The sequence below is a fragment of the Nicotiana sylvestris genome, chromosome 4 (assembly GCF_000393655.2).
Source record: "Nicotiana sylvestris chromosome 4, ASM39365v2, whole genome shotgun sequence".
Lineage (NCBI taxonomy): Eukaryota > Viridiplantae > Streptophyta > Magnoliopsida > Solanales > Solanaceae > Nicotiana > Nicotiana sylvestris.
The window spans coordinates 139,525,205-139,546,963 of record NC_091060.1 but is presented as its reverse complement, the minus strand read 5'-3'; positions in this window follow the sequence as shown (position 1 = coordinate 139,546,963).

The window sequence follows — 21,759 nt, the reverse complement described above, 5'->3', positions numbered from 1 at the left end:
ATGCGGAGCCGTTATCCCCATCTTTTCCCCGACTCAGGTACTTCCTTCTTCTGTCCGTTTGAGGACGAACAGTTGTTTTAGAGGTGGAGAATGTGATGACCCAAAAGGTCATAACTTGTTTTAAAAATAAATTATGCATTTCGAGGCCTTAAAACTCTCTTTTTATCTCACCTCAATTTGCGTGCACTGTCCGGGCATGTAGCCGGAAAGCCAATATATGAAAATCTGTGAAAAATGATGAATTTTGACTTTAAAATAAATTTAAGTTGACTTCGGACCCGGACCCATGATTTGACAATCCCGGAGGGTCCGTAGGAAAACATGGGACTTGGGCGTATCCCGGAATCGAATTCTGAGGTCTCAAGCCTAAGAAATGAATTTTTAAAAAAATTGTTTTCTCGAATATTTATGAGTTTTTGAAAATACAATGCGTTTAAAATTTTATGGTATCGGGCCCATATTTTAGTTTCGGAACCCGGTACAAGTCTTAAACGTGATTTAAGATGATTCTGGGAAATTTGGTAAGAAACAGACTTGAAATGACGTGAATCAGACCGTATTTGAGAAAATTGGAAAATTTGAAGTTCTTCAGAAATTTCATGATTTTGATGCTAAATTCATAGTTGTTGATGTTATTTTGGTGATTTGAATGCACAAGCGAGTCTGTATGGTGTTTTTAGGTTGGTGTGCATGTTTGGTTTGGAGCCCCGATGGCTCGGATGAGTTTTGGATAGGCCACGGGGTGGAATTTGGACTTGGGAAAATTGCAGGTTTCAGCTGTTCTATTGCAAGCCTGCAGGCTTCGCATTTGCGAAGCCTAGCTCGCAAATGCGAGGGCTGAGTCGTAAATGCGAAATAGCCCAGGCCAGCCATTCCTCGCAAATGCGAGATTTTTCATCGCAAATGCAATGCTCCCCACTTAGGTCTGTCATCGCAAATGCGACTGGATGTTACCAAAAGCGATTTCGCAAATGCGAAGGTCACTTCGCAAATGCGATCTTAGCAGAGTCTGGGTTCACAATTGTGAACCCTGGTCACAATTGTGATACCTGCCACCTGTACATTCGCACTTAAACGCATTTTCAACCATTTTTCATATCTCCTCAAAACATAAACTCTCTTGGGCGATTTTCCAAAGGAAATTTCTTCTCCAAATCAATTGTAAGTCATTTCTATCTAGTTTTCTTCAATCTTTAACATCTTTTCATATGATTTCAACTCAAAATCAATGATTTTCATTGGGGAAATTGGGTGATTTGGGTAGGTTTTTCAAATTTTGGGGATTTGGACCTCGATTTGAGGTCCGATTTCAAAACAAATTATATATTTGGGTTCGTGGGGGAATGGGTAATCAGGTTTTGGTTCGAACCTCCGGTTTTGACCATGTAGGCCCGGGGGCAATTTTTGACTTTTTGGGTAAAACTTTGCAAAACTTATTTCATACATTAGAATTGATTCATTTAGCATTTATTGATGTAATCAAGTAACTTGTGGCTAGATACGAGCGAATTAGTGGTGGAATCAAGGGTTAAAGCGATAGTTGAGACTTGAATTGTGTTCGTGGCATCGAGGTAAGTATTTGGTCTTACCTTAACTTGAGGGATTAGGAGTCAAGTCCTATTTGCTATGTGGTATTTGTTGAGTACGACGTATAGGCATGGTGACGAGTATCTATCCGTTGGTGTCAAGCATTCCCGTGAGTCTTATATTATGATTATTATGACTTTATTGTATTATTCATGCCTTGGTGATGATTCCTATTCTTGTGCAAAGTTTGTGGAAATAATTGTGATATTTGAACATTGAGGAGCGTTGGCTCAAGTTGTATAATGAAAGGCAAAAAGTATAAGTGGTAATTGAACCCTTTTAGAGCATTGGCTCAAGTTGTGAAGTAATTTGTGAAGTAAAAGTGAAAAAGAGAAGAGAATCATTATATTGCCTCCCTTGCCGCGATATTATTGCGTTTAATATTATTTCCCTTGCCAGGATGTTGATGTTTCTTTGATGTTGTTCCCTTACCGGGACTAGATTGTTGAACTATTGTTCCCTTGACGGGGTTCATATTGTAATTTCATTTATTGCCCTATTGTTTGTGATTGTTGTTTGGGTGAGGAAGAGTGTTAAAGCACGAAGGGTGATGTCGTGTATTGTTTTGGTAAGAGAGTGTTAAAGCACAAAGGGTGATGCCGTGTATGTTTCGTGAGGAAGAGTGTAAAGCACGAAGGGTGATGTCGTGCTGCACAATGTACCATTCCATGCCAATTATATTGATTATATGGTGAGGACGAGAGTAAAAGCATGAAGGGTGATGCCGTGCACTTATTGATTCTTGATTCTTGTTGATAGCTGAGATATTGTATTCCTCTTATTTACCTATTGTCTTTCTACTCTTACTTGATGTTTTCCCGCAGCATGTTTCCCCTTCCTATACTTGACTGTACATTTCTGTTCTTCTTTTTCTCTGTATATAGTTAAACTGTATAGGTTTATTTGGTAGTCTGGACCTAGCCTCGTCACTACTTCGCCGAGGTTAGGCTAGGCACTTACCAACACATGGGGTCGGTTGTGCTGATACTATACTCTGCACTGTGTGCAGATCCCCGAGCAGTAGCTTTTGGACCTTAGCTTGGGTGACTGCCTTCAGTCTATACGGAGATCCAAGGTAGTCCTGCAGGCATCCGCAGGCCCTGACGTCTCCCTCTATCCCTTCATCCTGTGTCATTTACATATTTCAGAGACAGTGTATTATTTATCTTTCAGACTTTGTTTGTAGCAATCTTAGACCGTCTGTGAAGCTATGACTTCAGTTCTAGGTAGTCTTGTTTTGTCACCACCCAGATTTCCCACCCTCGGGAGTAGTGATGGTGCCTACTAATGTGAGCTAGGCAAGCTAAATCTTTGATCTAATTACTTCATTAACCGATTATTTATTTAAAACAAATATAAGGCGATAACATGAAAACAGCGGAACTTTAAATAATTAGGCGAAAGATAACAATTAAATATCTGAAATCTGCATCTATTACAACTCTTAAAACCTAAAGCACCCAAAACCTGGTGTCACATTGTCACAGACGGTCTAAGAGATTACTACATACAAATTCCGAAGAAAATGACAATACACTATTTCTGAATAAAAGGAAACTGAAATAGGAAATAGGGATAGAGGGAGACGTCAGGGCCCGCGGACGCCTGCAGGTCTACGTTGGATCTCCGCGTGGACTGAAGGTAGCCTCCACACTACGATCCAAAAGTTGCTCCGGGATCTGCACATAGTGCAAAGTATAGTATCAACACAACCGTCCCCATGTGCTGGTAAATGTCTAGCCTAACCTCAGCGAAGTAGTGATGAGGCTAGGACCAGACTACCAAATAAACCTGTGCAGTTCTATAGTATACAACAGAAAGTAAAGCAGAATAAATAAATAAAGATGGGAAGGGGAAACATGCTTCGGGGAAAACAGGTAGAACAGAATATCAAGAGAACTATAAAAGAATCAAAATCCAACCGCTAATAAGAATAAGGAAAACAAAGGCAGATTTCACTTTCTTTTCACATTTTGTTACAGGTGTGCAACCCGATCCCATTTCCTATATCTCGTGGCAGGCGTGCCACCCACTCCCATTTGATTTATCTCGTGGCAGGCGTGTCACCCGCTCCCATTTGATTTATCTCATGGTAGGCATACCACCCTCTCCCATTTCATTATATCTTGTGGCAGGCGTACCACCTGTTCCCATTTCATTATATCTTGTGGTAGGCATACCACCCGTTCCCATTTCATCATATCTTGTGGTAGGCATACCATCCGCTCTCATTTCATCATATTTTGTGGTAGGCGTACCACCCGCTTTCATTTTATTATATCTTGAGGTAGGCATACCACCCGCTCCCTTTTCATTATATCTTGTGGTCGGTGTACCACCCGCTCCTTTTTTATTATATCTTGTGTTAGGCGTACCACTTGCTCCCCTATACAAGCCAACATTAATCACAGGGAATCCCGGAAAGGGAACAAGAGCAATATAACAACTTCTCGGCAAGGGAACAATGATATTTCAACAACATCCCGGCAAGAGAATAATAATATCAAAACAAACATCCCGGCAAGGGAACAATACTATCAAAACAAACATCCCGGCAAGGGATCATTAATATCAAAGAAACATCCCGGCAAGGGAACAATGGTGATAGTAACATATGAAGCGTAATAAACCATAACGAAGTCATAACAATTATAATACAAGACTCACGGGCATGCTTGACACCAACGTATAGATACTCGTCATCGTGCCTATACGTCGTACTCCACAATTAACATGTAGCAAATAAGACACAAATCCTAATCCCTCAAGCTAAGGTTAGACCAAACACTTACCTCGATGCCACAAACACAATTCACGATTCAACTATAGCTTTACCCCTTGATTCCACCACCAATTCGCTCGTATCTAGTCACAAGTTACTTAATTACGTAAATAAACGCTAAATGAATCAACCCCAATGCATGAAAATGAATTTTCTAAAGTTTTATCCAAAAAGTCAAAAAATCGCCCACGGGCCCACATGGTCAAAACCCAAGGTTCGAACCAAAACGAGATTACCCATTCCCCCACGAGCCCAAATATATAATTTGTTTTGAAATCGGACCTCAAATCGAGGTCCAAATCCCCAATTTTTGAAAAACCTAGGTTCTACCCAAACACCCAATTTCCCCCATGAAAATCATTGATTTTGAGTTGAAATCATGTTAAAAGACGTTAATGATTGAAGAAAACGAGTTAGAAATCACTTACTAATGTCTTGGAGAAGAAAGGTTATTTGAAAAATCGCCTCTTATGTTTTTGGGGTTTTGGAAAATAAAAAATAACTGAAAATCCTGTTTATTTATACGCCTCTAAGACTCCCTGTGCAGACCGCACAAAGTCAACTGTGGCCGCATAGCCCTCCACCGCGCACCGCACAAAGTCTACCGCGGACCGCACTGGCCCCTTCCGTAGTCGCACACATTTTCTTGCGGACCGCACTGGCGGGTTCAGTGACCTGAAATTTCTCTGAATCTGCAACATCTGGTTTTAACCCTAAGACATCCCGGAACCTACCTGAAACTCAATCGAGCCCTCGGAACTCTAACCCAAGTATACACACAACCTCAAAAATATCCCACGAACATATTCGTATGATCACATCATCCAAATAACATGAAAATCATGAATTAAACCTCAAAACTCAATATTTTCATCAAGAACTCTCAAAGTTCATAACTCTTCAACTGGAAGTCCAACTCACGTCAAATAAACTCTGTTGTTTACCAAATTTCACAGTTATCTTTCAAATACTATAACAAGTTTGTACCAGGCTTCGAAACCAAAATACGAGCCCGATAACAATGGTTTCAAACATTAATTCTTTTCTTTATTTCCTAGATAATTCAGTAAAACAATTTCTTTCAAAAATTAATTTCTAAGGCTTGGGACCTTAGAATTCAGTTCCGGGCATACACCCAAGTTCCATATTTTACTATAGACCTCCCGGGATCGTCGGAACCCAGATCCGGGTTCGTTTGCCCAAATATTGACCAAAGTCAACCATAATTAAATTTTTAACTCTAAAATTTCTATTTCTCATATTTTCGCATAGAAGGCTTTCCGGATATAGGTCCGGACCATGCACGTAAACCAAGGTGGGGTAAAAGGAGGTTTTTTAGGCCTCGGAACACTGAATTCACTTGCAACACAAGTGATGACCTTTTGGGTCATCACATGTTTAAACAGTTGTATTGGTTATACTCAGTAGTTTTATTATTTTTCTTCCGCTTGATATAAATTCCGATGTCTTTAAGTTATTACTCATAATTTCTTGTAAAGGATTAAAATGGGGAAAAAGTTAATTGTTCAAAACAGTCGGCTTGCCTAGCTCACATTAATAGGTGCCATCACGACTCCCGAGAGCGGGAAATCCGATTGTTGACACTAAACAAAATAGCTTTTTCGCAATCAGTCAGCCTTTCAGACCGACAAGACAACACACAAAATATAGTATTTAACCGCGCTATACATATTAATTTTTCTGAAACGAAACAGCTTTGTCTTGATTTATCCTTTTATTATCTTTTGTTTATATGTATGTTGCTTTAGTTATGGTTGTTGTGCTTTTTTCTCTTCAATTATAATGTTATGAAATTTCAATCTTCATATTGGTCTTCTTTACTAACACCAATAAGTTGAATGTTGGAACTATCGTATCATCATCCCAATTCAAAAGGTCATGTTAGATAATAAGATGTAACATGACTGTGGAACATAATTTTATTTGATAGATATTACAACATAAACAAGTACAGACACTTATTACAAAAAACATTACGAAAACAAAAGACTAGGTGTATCTTTGATAGTTGGGCACATTAGACGAACTTGCACCAGGAGCTGGATTACCACCGCCACCTAGACCAGCTGAAGGACATTTAAGACGGTCGTGTCCTGTTTGCGAGCATATTCCACACTAACGCACATAAACGGAACCACCAATATCCATTTGGTTCCGTATACACGTTCTCTTTTACACTTGTAGCTTGTGCAAATAGTCCTTGTTACACAGAATTTTAAATGGTTCTGGCAGCCAATAATGCTCAGCACCCAATGGCTGCAACTGCCCACTATATGTGTTTACGTATGCAGTAACACTGCATTGTCTATCAACATAGTTGGTTGCCCCTAAACCAACTTGTTGAAAGCACTTCATGGTATGTGCGCATGGTATGTGGTAGATGGTCTATTTCCCATATGAACACAACCTGTTGCCTTCATTCACGGTTTGTAGATTATTCCCCCGGTGTCCGCGGATAGTGGTGCGAACTTTAAAAACACCCCATCGTGACCATACTGTAACAATAAATGCCAATGTGCTCGCCTCCTGTATTTCTCAAATCTTCTCATCGGTATTGGCATAAATTGAACATCCATGTCCATCAATTCCGATGTAGCTTTATGCCTTTCAACAAACCTCTCCGCAATATGTTTGAATGTCATCCGGACGATGGCAGTGACAAGCAATCCACATACAAACTTCAATAAGCTGTTGAATGACTCTAACACATTTGTAGTCAGGGCTCCCCATCGTCTGCCACCATCAGCATGCAATGTCCACTTGTGAAGCTCATGTCCCATCAGCCAATTATAGGCTCTTTCGTCTAACTACCGGATCGCTTCCATGCGCCTCGTGAATTTGCACTACTGTTGCTCAGTTGCAACCATCCAAATTAAATCATGCAAGGCTTTTTCGAGATATTTCTTCTGGAAATTGGCCTTCAGGTGCCTCACACAGTAACAGTGGTATGCATAGGGTTCCTGCCATTCAGGAAAATGTCGTACAGAACTTAAACTACCACCATGCCGATTAGATATTAGACAAATACCTGAACGCTGTTTGACAACGTGCTACTTCAAGTGGTTCAAAAAAAGCGTCCACGTCTCTTCGCTTTTATTGGCACAAATGGAAAAATCTAGTGGAAATATTTGTCCGTTGGCATCTACTGCAACTGTGATCAAAAGCTTAATATCATACTTTCCATAGACATGTGTACCGTCTATGGAAATTACCGGACGACAATGCACAAAACCATCAATTGTTGGTTTAAATGACCAGAACACATAGTTGAAAATATATTCCGGTATTCCCGAACTCCGTTTATGCCTCCATTCAACAACAGTCCCGGGGTTAAAGTATTTTAGTGCGGCCATGTATCTAGGTAGAGATGAAAATGACTTATCCCAGTCACCATAAATAATTTCAAATACACGTTTGCGCCCGAGATATGCCTTTCTTTTGGTTATAGTACACCCATATTCCTGGTGGATGGATGTAATACACTCTTTGATCTTGTACCTAATGGACACTTCCAAGTGTCGAATCAAGACAAGAGAAATCAAGTCTACATCCAAGTTGAAGTGATTCTGATTGAATGCGTACATTTCACATCTGTGAGTGCTAATATATTTACCTACTTTCCACAACCATGTTTCCTTCTTGATCGCATGCAACATCCAATTACAACCCATAAAGTGTCTACGACATTTAACCTTGTATACCTCCGGAGTTGACTCCCATACAATCATCTCACGACACTCTTTTATGTTGTACATTTTTACAGCCCTTGTTAAGAGAGCTTTATCAGGAAAATACATGCCTTTTGCCAGCACCGTTAGTCTAGACTCATCCTACATTGCTGACCGAAATTCGTTAGCATCCCTTGTGAGGGCATCCACATCCGGCATGCTTGGCAAATTATCAAGGTAGGGAATATTCCGTTCATGAAACGGCACGTGGGACTCGTAGACTCTTGGTCTAACGGGAGGTGGAGGAGCATGATCCCTCGTCAGCTCAGATTCGACGTTCACTTCCTCCTTATCATCACCCTCGTCAGGGAAGGTTGTGTCATCTCCAGACTCACCGGCATTATTGTCATAATCACTATTATCTTCCTAATTCTGCGCATCTACCAAATCATGAGTAAATACGTCGTCTACGGGCAACTGAGTGAGGTCAGGACCATCAAGTTGCTCGTTTTCACTACACAAAAAGAACAAAATGATAAGCTACTCAAATTGATAAATATTTTACATATAGCTATATCACTTCACTTACAAGTCGTACTGCGTTGACATTCTATGATGGATATTTTCCTGTTGGTGATGACTCCCGGATGGACCACCGTGATCCAACACGCCAGAACTACGCATATTCCAACTGGGCGTGGGGTCGTAACTTGTAAAATTCATATCCGGATGGTACCCCCTGTGAAAAATATGACTATTAATACAAATTCAATTCAACAAAAAATAAACATCGTAACAGAAAGAAAAATTGAAGTTTACCAGTCGTCTTGTGGATTAGTAAAGTAGGAGAAAAATTATTTCCTCGCTCCTCGTTCGCCCGCGGAGATAAATTAAGATCCGGCCAAACTCTTTCAGCAGGAACCTGTTGGGCTAAAATTGCTCCAGAATAACCACCCGATGACTGGGGGTTATCCCTGTTTTGCGCAATCTCATTATTGCCAACGTCTTCAGCCTTGACGTACATTTTTAATAATTTTATCACAATAAATTTCCTGTATTCATCCGGAATCCACAAAAAATCTCTAAAAGTTTCATCATTTTCGATGTTAAACTCAGAATAACAAGCAAACCCCTACGGAGTCATAGAACACAGAAATCTATCGGTTACTTTAAGGTTCACCGAACGTTTCTTCACACTCATTTTTTTAGGTAACAACGATGCCAATTTATCGTACTCCATTGTAAGCGGCAATTTAACATGATACTGTGGAGATGAACTATACCTCACAGAGTTATTCTCCACTACAATCTCACCTCTCTCCCCCGCCAATATAATGAAACCTTTATTTTTGGCTCTTCAGATATTATAAAAAAATGCTTGATAACAAGAAGAAAAGTTTGAACGGAAGTTAGAATATTTTTTGAATGGATTTTCATAAAATCATAATGCCTTTATATAAGTCAATGCCTAGCTCGAGGGGCTGGATTTTTTGATGTATAGCGTGGTACTACACCGCGCTATACCCATTTGAATTATTGTTATGTTAGTTAACCGCATGAGATTTATTGGTGGGCCCACAAATAAGTATATCACAGTGTAATACCGCGATATATATATTTGAATTACAGTTATGTCAGTTAAATGCAGGAGATTAATTGGTGGGCCCACAAACAGGTATAACGCGGTATTACACCGCACTACACCTTAATGACAGAAATACCGTTAAAGTATAATGCAGTATAATACTGCATTATATATAGAAAAATATTTTTTTTTGACAATAGAAATATATTTTGATTCCAAAAAATTGACATTTAGGTTTCGAACTCCTCTATAAACTGGTACAAGGATGTCAATCCTTTATTCAACTTGGCTAGTTAAAAGGAAAAGGATCACCAGTTGTTTACTTGTTTAATGTAAAAAACAAAAGAGGTTCCCTCTTCATCTGTCATGTGCGACGTGTCAACTAATGGCCTTTCCAAATCAATTGTGAAAAGCACCACAAAGCAGGAAGATATTTTTTCTCTTTCATGTTAAGCGAGCGACAATGGAAACTGAAGTACGATTTGTACATAATTTTTTTTTATATAGTATAAGATCTTTGATCATTTTGTTTTCTAAGGGGACCAATATTTAAAAGTTGTAGGGTGGTGAGGGGATATGCCAAGGTAATTAGAGCATTAAATAAATATGATAAAACCTACGAAAGCTACGAAGTCATAGTACCTATCAACGGGAAAAGAGCCCCATGGATTTTCATTGATACAGTTAAAATACTTCCTTCGTTTTAATTTATGTGAATTTGTTTGATTGGATATGGAGTTAAAGAACAATAAAAAATTTTAAAAATTGTAATCCTAAATAAATTAAAAAGGGATTCAAAAGTATTTGTATGATTAAAAAAAGGAGTACTTTTTTTCTGAAAATAAGTACGGCAGTATTCTTAGGAAACAGTAATCAGGGCCACAAGTGGGGGAAATTGGTGAGTTGTTGGCAATGCATAATTGAAACGTGGTAGTTAATAAGGAAGATTTGACGACATTACGTGTTAAGGAAATAGGGTTTAGCAAAGTGGATATGGGACCACTACGTGTTAGAGTTTGCAAAGATGAGATATTTTGGCATGGGATTAGAATAGAGTATGAGATTAACTCCTTTTTTATTATTACGGTGTCTGCTTGTTCAGAGGCGGACCTATAGCAGTTCTTGAGGGGTCACGTGAACCTGTTAACTTTGCAAAAACTCTGTATATACATAGTTGTATATACGTTGGTGACCCCTTAAATATTTTTCTTGACCCCTCATTAATAAAATTATGCCTGGAGCAATGATCTGCTTGTAAGCGTAAGACCTACTCCTTGTCACTCGACGCGAGTTCGAAACCCGCTTGCTACAATATTGTTTTACTTAGTACAATAGTACTATTTATTAGTCACTAGTCAAATTGACTAATTAATAATTTTTTAAGTTTGTTTTACTTAGTACAATAGTACTATTTATTAGTCACTAGTCAAATTGACTAATTAATAATTTTTTATTTCTTCTATTCTCAATTCAATTATATTTTGAACTTTTAATAATTAAATAATAGTAGTCAAAAGCCCCAATTCCCAAAAGTCCCAATCGGTAGTCCCCTTCTTGGCTTCCCCAGTTCTTCTTCTTCACTTCTTTCGTTCTTCCTCAATCAAAAATCAAAGCTCGCCTCCACCAGTCCGCCTACATCACTTCTCACTTCAAAATAGAGTACGCTTCTTCCTCAATCTCTGGTTAGTGCTTCTCTAACTTTGAAACTTATTTTTTATTTGTAACTTAAAGCTTCTCTTACTTTGAAATTCTCTGTTAACTTTCTTTTTAAGTGAAGAATTTTTTAGAGGGACTTGAGTTTGATTTTATCGGGTGAATCATTGTTGGCCTTGTCAGTAGAACAAGAACAAACATTTCTTATTGTCACGACCCGGATTTCCCACCCTCGGGGTCGTGATGGCGCCTACTAATAGGAGCTAGGCAAGCCAACTTACATTACCTACCGATTAACACACATTCTTTTCCATAATAATCAACATGAAATAAAGGAAACATAATTAAAATTTCAAGCGGAAGTCTTAACTTATATAAGAACTGAATAGAAATGCGTAAAGTTTAACATAATCCTCTACCCAAGATTGGTGTCACAATACTCACGAACTCCTAAGATTTACTGAATACAATCGTTTGAAAGAAAATTATAAACTGTTTGTTTCGGTACAAAAGATAACAAACTGAATAAAGGGAGAGAGACTCCGGGCCTGCGGACGTCAGCAAGGCTACCTCGGTGTCTCTGGACTGAAGTTAGCTCCCGATCAAATCCTACTGCTGAGGTCCAAAAGCTGCTCCTGGATCTGTGCAAAAGGATGCACAGAGTGTAGCATCAGCACAACCAACCCCATGTGTTGCTAAGTGTCTGGCCTAACCCCAGCGAAGTAGTGACGAGGCTAGATAGGACCTACCAAAAACAACCTGTGCAGATATATGCAATAAAAGGAAATATACAGAATTTAAACAGCTAAGAGGGGGGAGCATGCTATGGGGAGATAACAATTTCAAATAGAAATCCTCAATAACCAAAAGAAGTAACAAAACCAGAATGTCAACAAGAATTAAAAATCAACAATTTGCACGGTATCACCCTTCGTGCTTTTACTCTCGTCCAAACCAAAACAATACACGGCATCACCCTTCGTGCTTTACGCTCTTCCTCACCCAAACAACAATCACAAGGCAAACAGGGTAAGGAAATCTATAACCTCGAAGTAAATCAAATAAGAACAAGTAATGAAAGAAACAACATAACTCGGATATCAACAAAGAATCAGAAAGCAACAAATGCACGACATCACCCTTCGTTCTTTTACTCTCGTCCTTACCAAAGCAATCATATAAATAAAATATGCATGGCATCACCCATCGTGCATTTACTCTCTTTCCTCACCATATAATCAATAAAATCGGCATGGAATGGTACATCGTGCGGCACGGCATCACCCTTCGTGTTTTACACTCTTTCCTCACAATAGCAAACAATGCACGACATCACCCTTCGTGCTTTATCACTCTTCCTCACCCAAGCAACAATCAAAAACAAGGGGCAAGAGAGTAGACAAATAATGATAGAATTCCCGGCAAGGGAATATAAATAAACAGCTAACTCCCGGCAAGGGAGCACAATTAAGCAGTCAAAACCTGGCAAGGGAACAATATCAATAATCTCAGCATCCCGGCAAGGGAGATAGTCAACAAAACAACAAGCATCCCGGCAAGGGAGCATCCAGACAACGATATCTAGGCATAATTAATTAAATAATATCAATAAAGACTCGATAACAAAATCCCATAGCTTAGATATGAAGTTCCTAGCATTCTTCCAAAAATACCAAAATTTGACCCCGGGCCCACATGGTCCAAACACGAGGCTCGGACCAAAACCCGATTACCCATAACCCCACGAGTTCAAATATATAATTTATTTTAAGATCCGACCCCAAATTGAGGTTGAATCACTCAAAATTCCCAAAAACCTAACTCTACCCAAAACCCCTAATTTCTACTTTGATTTCATGATTTAGGTTTAGAAACTCATTAATTAATGAAGAAAGATGAAGGAAATGAGTGGGAATTTACTTACCCAATAAGCTTTGATGATGAAGTGCTCAAAATGTCGCTCAAGAGTTGTGGAGTAGAAGAACTCGTGTGAAATATGGACTAAACCTCGTCCCTGTTCTGTTTTGGGTATTTAAAATCACTGGGCAAAAATGCCCTATGCGATCGCGAAGGAGGTAATGCGATCGCATAGGGTAAGGGGAAGCTGGTCATTGCGATCGTGGAAGGGCTACTGCGAACGCATAGAAGAAAAAGGGCTCCATTCCGGGTTTGGTTTTTATGCATTGCGATCGCGGAAGGGGAATGCGATCGCATATAACAAATGGTGGCTACTATACGCGATCGCAGGAGGATCTATGCGACCGCATAGAACAAACAGGGCACCTAGAAACTCACTCTATGCGATCGCGGAAAGGCCTATGCGATCGCATAGCACTAGATAAGAGAACACCAGAATTGCTATTTTCTGCAACTTTTCTAAGGCCAAAACCATTCTGAAACACTTCCGAAACGCTCCCGAGTCCTCGAGGATCCTAACCAAACACACATACTAACTCAATAACATCCTACAAACTTAACCATGCGATTAAATCGCAAAAATAACATCATAAACGAGGAATCAAACCTCAAAATCATCACTTTTTCATCAAACTTCATAAACTTTCAAACTTAGGAATTCAAGTCCGAATCACGTCAAACGACGTCCGATTTCAACCAAATTTCACATAAAGTGCTTAAACTACATATAAGACCTCTACCGGGCACCGGAACCAAAATACGGACCCGATACCAATGCTTTCTAATCTATTTTCATTTCAAATTTCCAAATAAATTTTAGAAAAACAATTTCTTTTAAAAATTCATTTCTCGGGCTCGGGACCTCGGATTTCGATTCCGGGCATACGCCTGAGTCCCATATTTTTCTACGGACCCTCCGGGACCGTCAAATCATGGGTCCGGGTCCGTTTACCCAAAATGTTGACCAAAGTCAACTTTAACCATTTTAAAGCCACAAGTTATCAAATTTCACATAATTTAACACATATGCTTTTCCGGCTACGCGCCCGGACTGCGCATGTAAATCGAGGCAACTAAAGGTGAGGTTTTCAAGGCCTCGGAAGCACGGAAAAAGATAGAAAACCGGTGATGACCCTTTGGGTCGTCACATTCTCCACCTCTAAAACAACCGTTCATCCTCGAACGGACATAAGAAGGAAGTACCTGAGTCGGGGAAAAGGTGAGGATAACGGTCCCTCATATCGGACTCCCAGGTCGATGCCTCAGGAGGCTGACCTCTCCACTGAACACGAACCGAAGGAAAACTCTTCAACCTCAACTGGCAAACCTGCCGGTCTAGAATAGCTATCGGCTCCTCCTCATAAGATAAGTCCTTGTCCAACTGGACAGTGCTGAAATCTAACACATGGGATGGATCGCCGTGATATTTCCGAAGCATGGAAACATGAAATACTAGATGTACGGCTGATAAGCTCGGTGACAATGCAAGTCTATAAGCCACCTCTCCCACTCGATCAAGAATCTCAAATGGACCAATGAACCTAGGGCTAAGCTTGCCCTTCTTCCCAAATTTCATCACGCCCTTCATAGGTGACACTCGGAGCAATACTCGCTCACCAACCATGAAAGCCACATCTCGAACCTTTCAATCTGCATAGCTTTTTTGCCTGGACTGAGCTGTACGAAGTCTATCCTGAGTGATCCTGACCTTGTCCAAAGCCTCCTAAACCAAATCTGTACCCAACAACCGAGCCTCTCCCGGCTCAAACCATCCAACCGGAGATCGACACCGCCTACCATACAAAGCCTCATAAGGAGACATCTGGATACTCGACTGGTGGATGTTGTTGTAGGCAAACTCTGCTAAAGGCAAGAACTGATCCCACGAACCTCCAAAGTCAATGACACAAGCTCGGAGCATATCCTCCAATATCTGAATAGTCCACTCGGACTGCCCGTCCGTCTAAGGATGAAATGTTGTACTCAACTCAACTTGGGTGCCTAACTCTCGCTGGACTGCTTTCCAGAAATGCGAGGTAAACTACGTACCTCGGTGTGAAATGATAGATACCGGCACACCATGAAGGCGAACAATCTCCCTGATATAGATCTCAGCTAACCTCTCGGATGAATAGGAGACTGCCACAGGAATGAAATGCGCTGACTTGTCAGCCTATCAACAACGACCCAAACTGCGTCGAACTTCCTTCGAGTCTACGGGAGCCCAACAACGAAGTCCATAGTGATCCGCTCCCACTTCCACTCGGGAAGCTCAATCCTCTGAAATAAACCACCAGGCCTCTGATGCTCATACTTAACCTGCTGACAATTCAAACACCGAGCCACATAGGCAAAGATATCCTTCTTCATTCTACGCCACCAATAATGTTGTCGCAAGTCCTGATACATCTTCGCGGCGCCCGGATGAATAGAGTACCGGGAGCTATGGACCTCCTCTAAAATCAACTCTCGAAGCCCATCCACATTAGGCACACAAACTCGACCCTGCAATCTCAAGACTCCATCAACACCTAAGGTCACCTGCTTGGCACCTCCACATTGTACCGTGTCCCTAAGGACACACAAATGGGGATCATCAAACTGCCGATCACGGATATGCTCTAATAACAAAGAACGGGCGTCCGTGCAAGCTAATACTCTACTAGGTTCAGAAATATCCAACCTCACTAACTGATTGACCAAATCCTGAACGTCCAAAGCAAGCGGTCTCTCACCGACCGGAATATAAGCAAGACTGCCCATACTGACTGACTTCCTACTCAAGGTATCGGCCACTAATTGGCCTTTCCCGGGTGATATAGGATAGTGATATCATAATCTTTCAACAACTCCAACCACCTCCTCTGCCTCAAATTCATCTCCTTTTGCTTGAATAAATACCGAAGACTCTTATGATTTGTGAATACCTCACATGCCACGCTATACAGATAGTGCTTCCAAATCTTCAACGGTGAACAATGGCTGCCAACTCCAAATCATGCACTAGATAGTTCTTCTCATGAACCTTCAACTGCCTCGAAGCATAGGCAATGACCTTGCTATCCTGCATCAACAATGCACCAAGTCCAATACGAGATGCATCACAATAGACTGTATAAGGCCCTGAACCTGTGGGCAAAACCAATACCGGTGTCGTAGTAAGAGCTGTCTTGAGCTTCTGAAAGCTCGCCTCACACTCATCCGATCATCTGAACTGGGATCCCTTCTGGGTCAACCTGGTCATCGGGGCTACAATAGATGAGAACCCCTCTACGAACCGACGATAGTAACCTGCTAACCCCAAGAAACTCTGAATCTCTGTGGCTGATGCTGGTCTAGGCCAGTTCTTGACTGCCTCAATCTTCTTTGGATCAACCTGAATACCCTTTGCTGATACAACATGACCCAGAAATGCAACTGAGCTCAACCAGAACTCGCACTTCGAGAACTGAGCATATAACTGACTATCCCTCAAGGTTTGAAGAACTACTCTAAGATGCTGCTCGTGCTCCTCCCGGCTGCGGGAATATATCAAAATATCATCAATGAAGACTATCACAAACGGGTCCAAATAAGGCTTGAACACTCGGTTCATCAAATCCATAAAGGCTTTTGGGGCATTGGTCAACCCAAATGACATAACCAAGAACTCGTAATGCCCGTACCGAGTGCGGAATGCTGTCTTAGGGACATCGAATGCCCTAATCCTCAACTGATGGTAGCCAGATCTCAAGTCAATCTTTGAAAATACCTTGGCACCCTGAAGATGATCGAACAAATCATCAATCCTCGGCAGTGGATACTTATTCTTAATTGTAACCTTGTTCAATTGTCGGTAATCAATGTACATTCTCATCGAGCCATCCTTTTTCTTTACAAACAGAACCGGTGCACCCCAAGGCGATATGCTGGGTCTAATGAAACCCTTCTCAAGCAAGTCTTGCAACTGCTCTTTCAACTCTGGCGGAGCCATGCGATATGACGGAATAGAAATGGGCTGAGTGCCCAAAGCCAAATCGATGCAAAAATCAATATCCCTATCGGGTGGCATCCCTGGCAAGTCTGATGGGAAAACCTTAGGAAACTCACGAACCACGGGCACATAATCAATAGAGGGAATCTCAGCACTGGAATCACGAACATAAGCCAAGTAGGCCAAACACCCCTTCTCGACCATATGTCGAGCCTTCACATACGAAATAACACTGCGGGTAGAATGACCAGGAGTCCCTCTCCACTATAAATGGCGCAAATCCGGTAAGGCTAAAGTCACAATCTTGGCAAGACAATCCAAGATCGCATGATACGGGGACAACCAATCCATCCCTAATATAACGTCGAAATCCACCATATCTAAGAGCAACAAATCAACACGGGTCTCAAGTCCTCTAAACACCACAACACATGAACGATGAAGCCGATCAACCACTATAGAATCATCCACTGGTGTAGATACATACACAGGAATACTCAAGGCCTCACTAGGCATAACTAGGAAGGGTGCAAAATAGGACGACACATATGAATACGTAGATCCAGGGTCAAATAGCACTGAAGCATCTCTATCACAGACCAAAATAGTACCTGTAATAACAACATCGGATGGCTCAGCCTCTGGCCTGGCCGGCAAAGCATAACATCGGGGTTGGGCCCCACCTCCTTGAATCACATCCCTAGGACGATCGGCTGTTGGCTGACCCCTACTTCTGGCGGTCTGAGCTCCACCTCTATGACCTCTACCTCCACCTCTATGTCCTCTACCCCCGCCTCTAGCTGGGTGGGTAGGTTATGGAGCAACTGGTGCCTGAATCATAGGACGAGGACCCTGTTGCTGAGAACTACCCGGAGCTCGAGGACAAAACCTAGCAATATGACCCATATCACCACAAGTGTAACAAGCCCTCGGCTGCTAAGACTGCTGACCCTGTCGCCCTGAATGACCACGTCGGAAACTCTGAAGCGGCGGTGCACTGATGGGAGCTGGTGGTGCACTGAAGGACTGCTGATCCAAATAATGCATCTGAGAACCACAACCACCTGAGATACCATGTGACACCTGGAGAGCTGACTGAAAGGGCCTAGGATGATGGCCTCTACCATACGAATCTCTACCGCCAGACGAGGTACCACTGAATCTGCCTGAATGATGGGGCTTCTTATCCGACCCATGACCACCTCCCTATGACAGAACCATCTCAACTCTATAGGCCACATTGGCCGCCTCCTGAAATATGATCTCGCTCCCGGCCTCCTTGGCCATCTGAAGACGAATCGACAGAATAAGACCATCAATAAACCTTCTCACCCTCTCTCTCTTGGTGGGAAGTATGATGAGAGCATGGCGAGCTAAATCGATGAACCTGGTCTCATACTGGGTAACAGTCATAGAACTATGCTGGAGGCGCTCAAACTGCCTCTGATAGGCCTCTCTCTGAGTAACGGGGAGAAACTTCTCTAGAAACAACACTGTAAACTACTCCCAAGTCAAAGATGGCGATCCGGATGGTCTCGCTGAGCAATAATCCCTCCACCAAGTCTTGGCGGATCCAGACAAGCGAAATATAGCAAAATCAACCCCATTGGTCTCAACAATACCCATGTTTCTAAGAACCTCGTGGAAGTTGTCTAGATAATCCTGGGGATCCTCCGTAGATACACCGGCAAAAGTAGAAGTGAAGAGTTTGGTGAACCTATCCAGTCTCTACAAAGCATCAGCGGACATAGCCACTCCATCGCCGATCTGAGCTATGGCACCTAGCTGAACTACCCCAACTAGCTGAACTGCTGGAGTCTGAATCTGGGGAGCTACCTGCTCCGGAGTGCGCGTAGCAAGAGTCTGAGCCCCTCCTCCAGCCTGAGAATTGACTGGTGCTATAGGAAGCAAACCTGATCGGGTGACTCTCTCCATAAGGCCCACCAATTGAACCGGGGCGTCCTGAAGAATTGGGGTGGCAATGAAACTCTCTGGGACCTGAGCTGGGCCCACCGGAGCTGTTGGTGCTGGAACCTCCTCATCATAATCAACATGAGGCTCCACCTCTGGAATTGCTGCTCGGGGCTGAGCTCTGCCCCTGCCTCGGCCTCTAGCACGGCCTTGGCCTCGCCCTCCTCCCCTAATAGGAGCTGCTGCTGGGGGCTCGGGCTGCTGCGCGGTCGATGAGGAAACGCGTATCCTCGCCATATGCGAAAGAACGGAGTAGAAATTCAATCAGTATTGGGGAAACAGAACCGCATGACAAGAAAGAATAGATGTGAAGTTTTCCTAACTCAATAGCCTCTGCGGGATAAATACAGACGTCTCTGTACCGATCCCTCAGACTCTACCGAGCTTGTCTGTGAGTTGTGAGACCTAAGTAACCTAGTGCTCTGATACCAACTTGTTACGACCCGGATTTCCCACCCTCGGGGTCGTGATGGCGCCTACTAATAGGAGCTAGGCAAGCCAACTTACATTACCTACTAATTAACACACATTCTTTTCCATAATAATCAACATGAAATAAAGGCAACTTAACTAAAATTTCAAGCGAAAGTCTTAACTTATATAAGAACTGAATAGAAATGCGGAAAGTTTAACATAATCCTCTACCCAAGATTGGTGTCACAATACTCACGAATTCCTAAGATTTACTGAATACAATCGTCTGAAAGAAAATTATAAACTATTTGTTTCGGTACAAAAGATAACAAACTGAATAAAGGGAGAGAGACTCCGGGCCTGCGGACGTCAGCAAGGCTACCTCGGTGTCTCTGGACTGAAGTTAGCTCCCGATCAAATCCTACTGCTGAGGTCCAAAAGCTGCTCCTGGATCTGTGCAAAAGGATGCACAGAGTGTAGCATCAGCACAACCAACCCCATGTGTTGGTAAGTGTCTGGCCTAACCCCGGCGAAGTAGTGACGAGGCTAGACAGGACCTACCAAAAACAACCTGTGCAGATATATGCAATAAAAGGAAATATACAGAATTTAAACAGCTAAGAGGGGGGGAGCATGCTATGGGAAGATAACAATTTCAAATAGAAATCCTCAATAACCAAAAGAAGTAACAAAACCAGAATGTCAACAAGAATTAAAAATCAACAATTTGCACGGTATCACCCTTCGTGCTTTTACTATCTTCCTCACCAAAACAATACACGGCATCACCCTTCGTGCTTTACGCTCTTCCTCACCCAAACAACAATCACAAGGCAAACAGGGTAAGGAAATCTATAACCTCGAAGTAAATCAAATAAGAACAAGTAATGAAAGAAACAACATAACTCGGATATCAACAAAGAATCAGAAAGCAACAAATGCACGACATCACCCTTCGTGCTTTTACTCTCGTCCTCACCAAAGCAATCATATAAATAAAATATGCACGACATCACCCTTCGTGCTTTTACTCTCTTTCCTCACCATATAATCAATAAAATCGGCACAGAATGGTACATCGTGTGGCACGACATCACCCTTCATGCTTTACACTCTTTCCTCACAATAGCAAACAATGCACGACATCACCCTTTGTACTTTATCACTCTTCCTCACCCAAGCAAAAATCACAAACAAGGGGCAAGGGAGTAGACAAATAATGATAGAATTCCCGGCAAGGGAATACAAATAAATAGCTAACTCCCGGCAAGGGAGCACAATTAAGTAGTTAAACCCCGGCAAGGGAACAATATCAATAATCTCAGCATCCCGGCAAGGGAGATAGTCAACAAAACAACAAGCATCCCGGCAAGGGAGCAATTTAATAATTCTTTCTCTTTCTTTCGCTTTTACCTCTTATCTCACTTTACCACCTGAGCCAATGCTCCAAAGGGATTCAATCATTTCATATACTTTCACGCTTTATGATATACTCGAGCCAATGCTCCAAGAATGTACAAATCATAATTTTTCCTCAAACTCTTCACATTATATGAAATTTATCAATTTAACAAGGAAGAGATATCACAAAATCCGAAGAAACACAAATAAGACTCACGGTCATGCTAGACTCTAGTGTATAGATACTCGTCACCATGCCTATACACCGTACTCAACAATCAGCAAATAGCAAACAATACTCTAATCATATTCCCTCAAGCCAAAGTTAGAACAAACACTTACCTCTGTCCAAAGAATAGCAATCAACCCTCAAATACCGCCTTTCCTTTATAATTCGACTCCGAAACAACGATATCTAGGCATAATTAATTCAATAATATCAATAAAGACTCGATAACAAAATCCCATAGCTTAGATATGAAGTTCCTAGCATTCTTCCAAAAATACCAAAATTCGACCCCGGGCCCACATGGTCCAAACACGAGGCTCGGACCAAAACCCGATTACCCATAACCCCACGAGTTCAAATATATAATTTATTTTAAGATCCGACCCCAAATTGAGGTTGAATCACTCAAAATTCCCAAAAACCTAACTCTACCCAAAACCCCTAATTTCTACTTTGATTTCATGATTTAGGTTTAGAAACTCATTAATTAATGAAGAAAGATGAAGGAAATGAGTGGGAATTTACTTACCCAAAAAGCTTTGGTGATGAAGTGCTCAA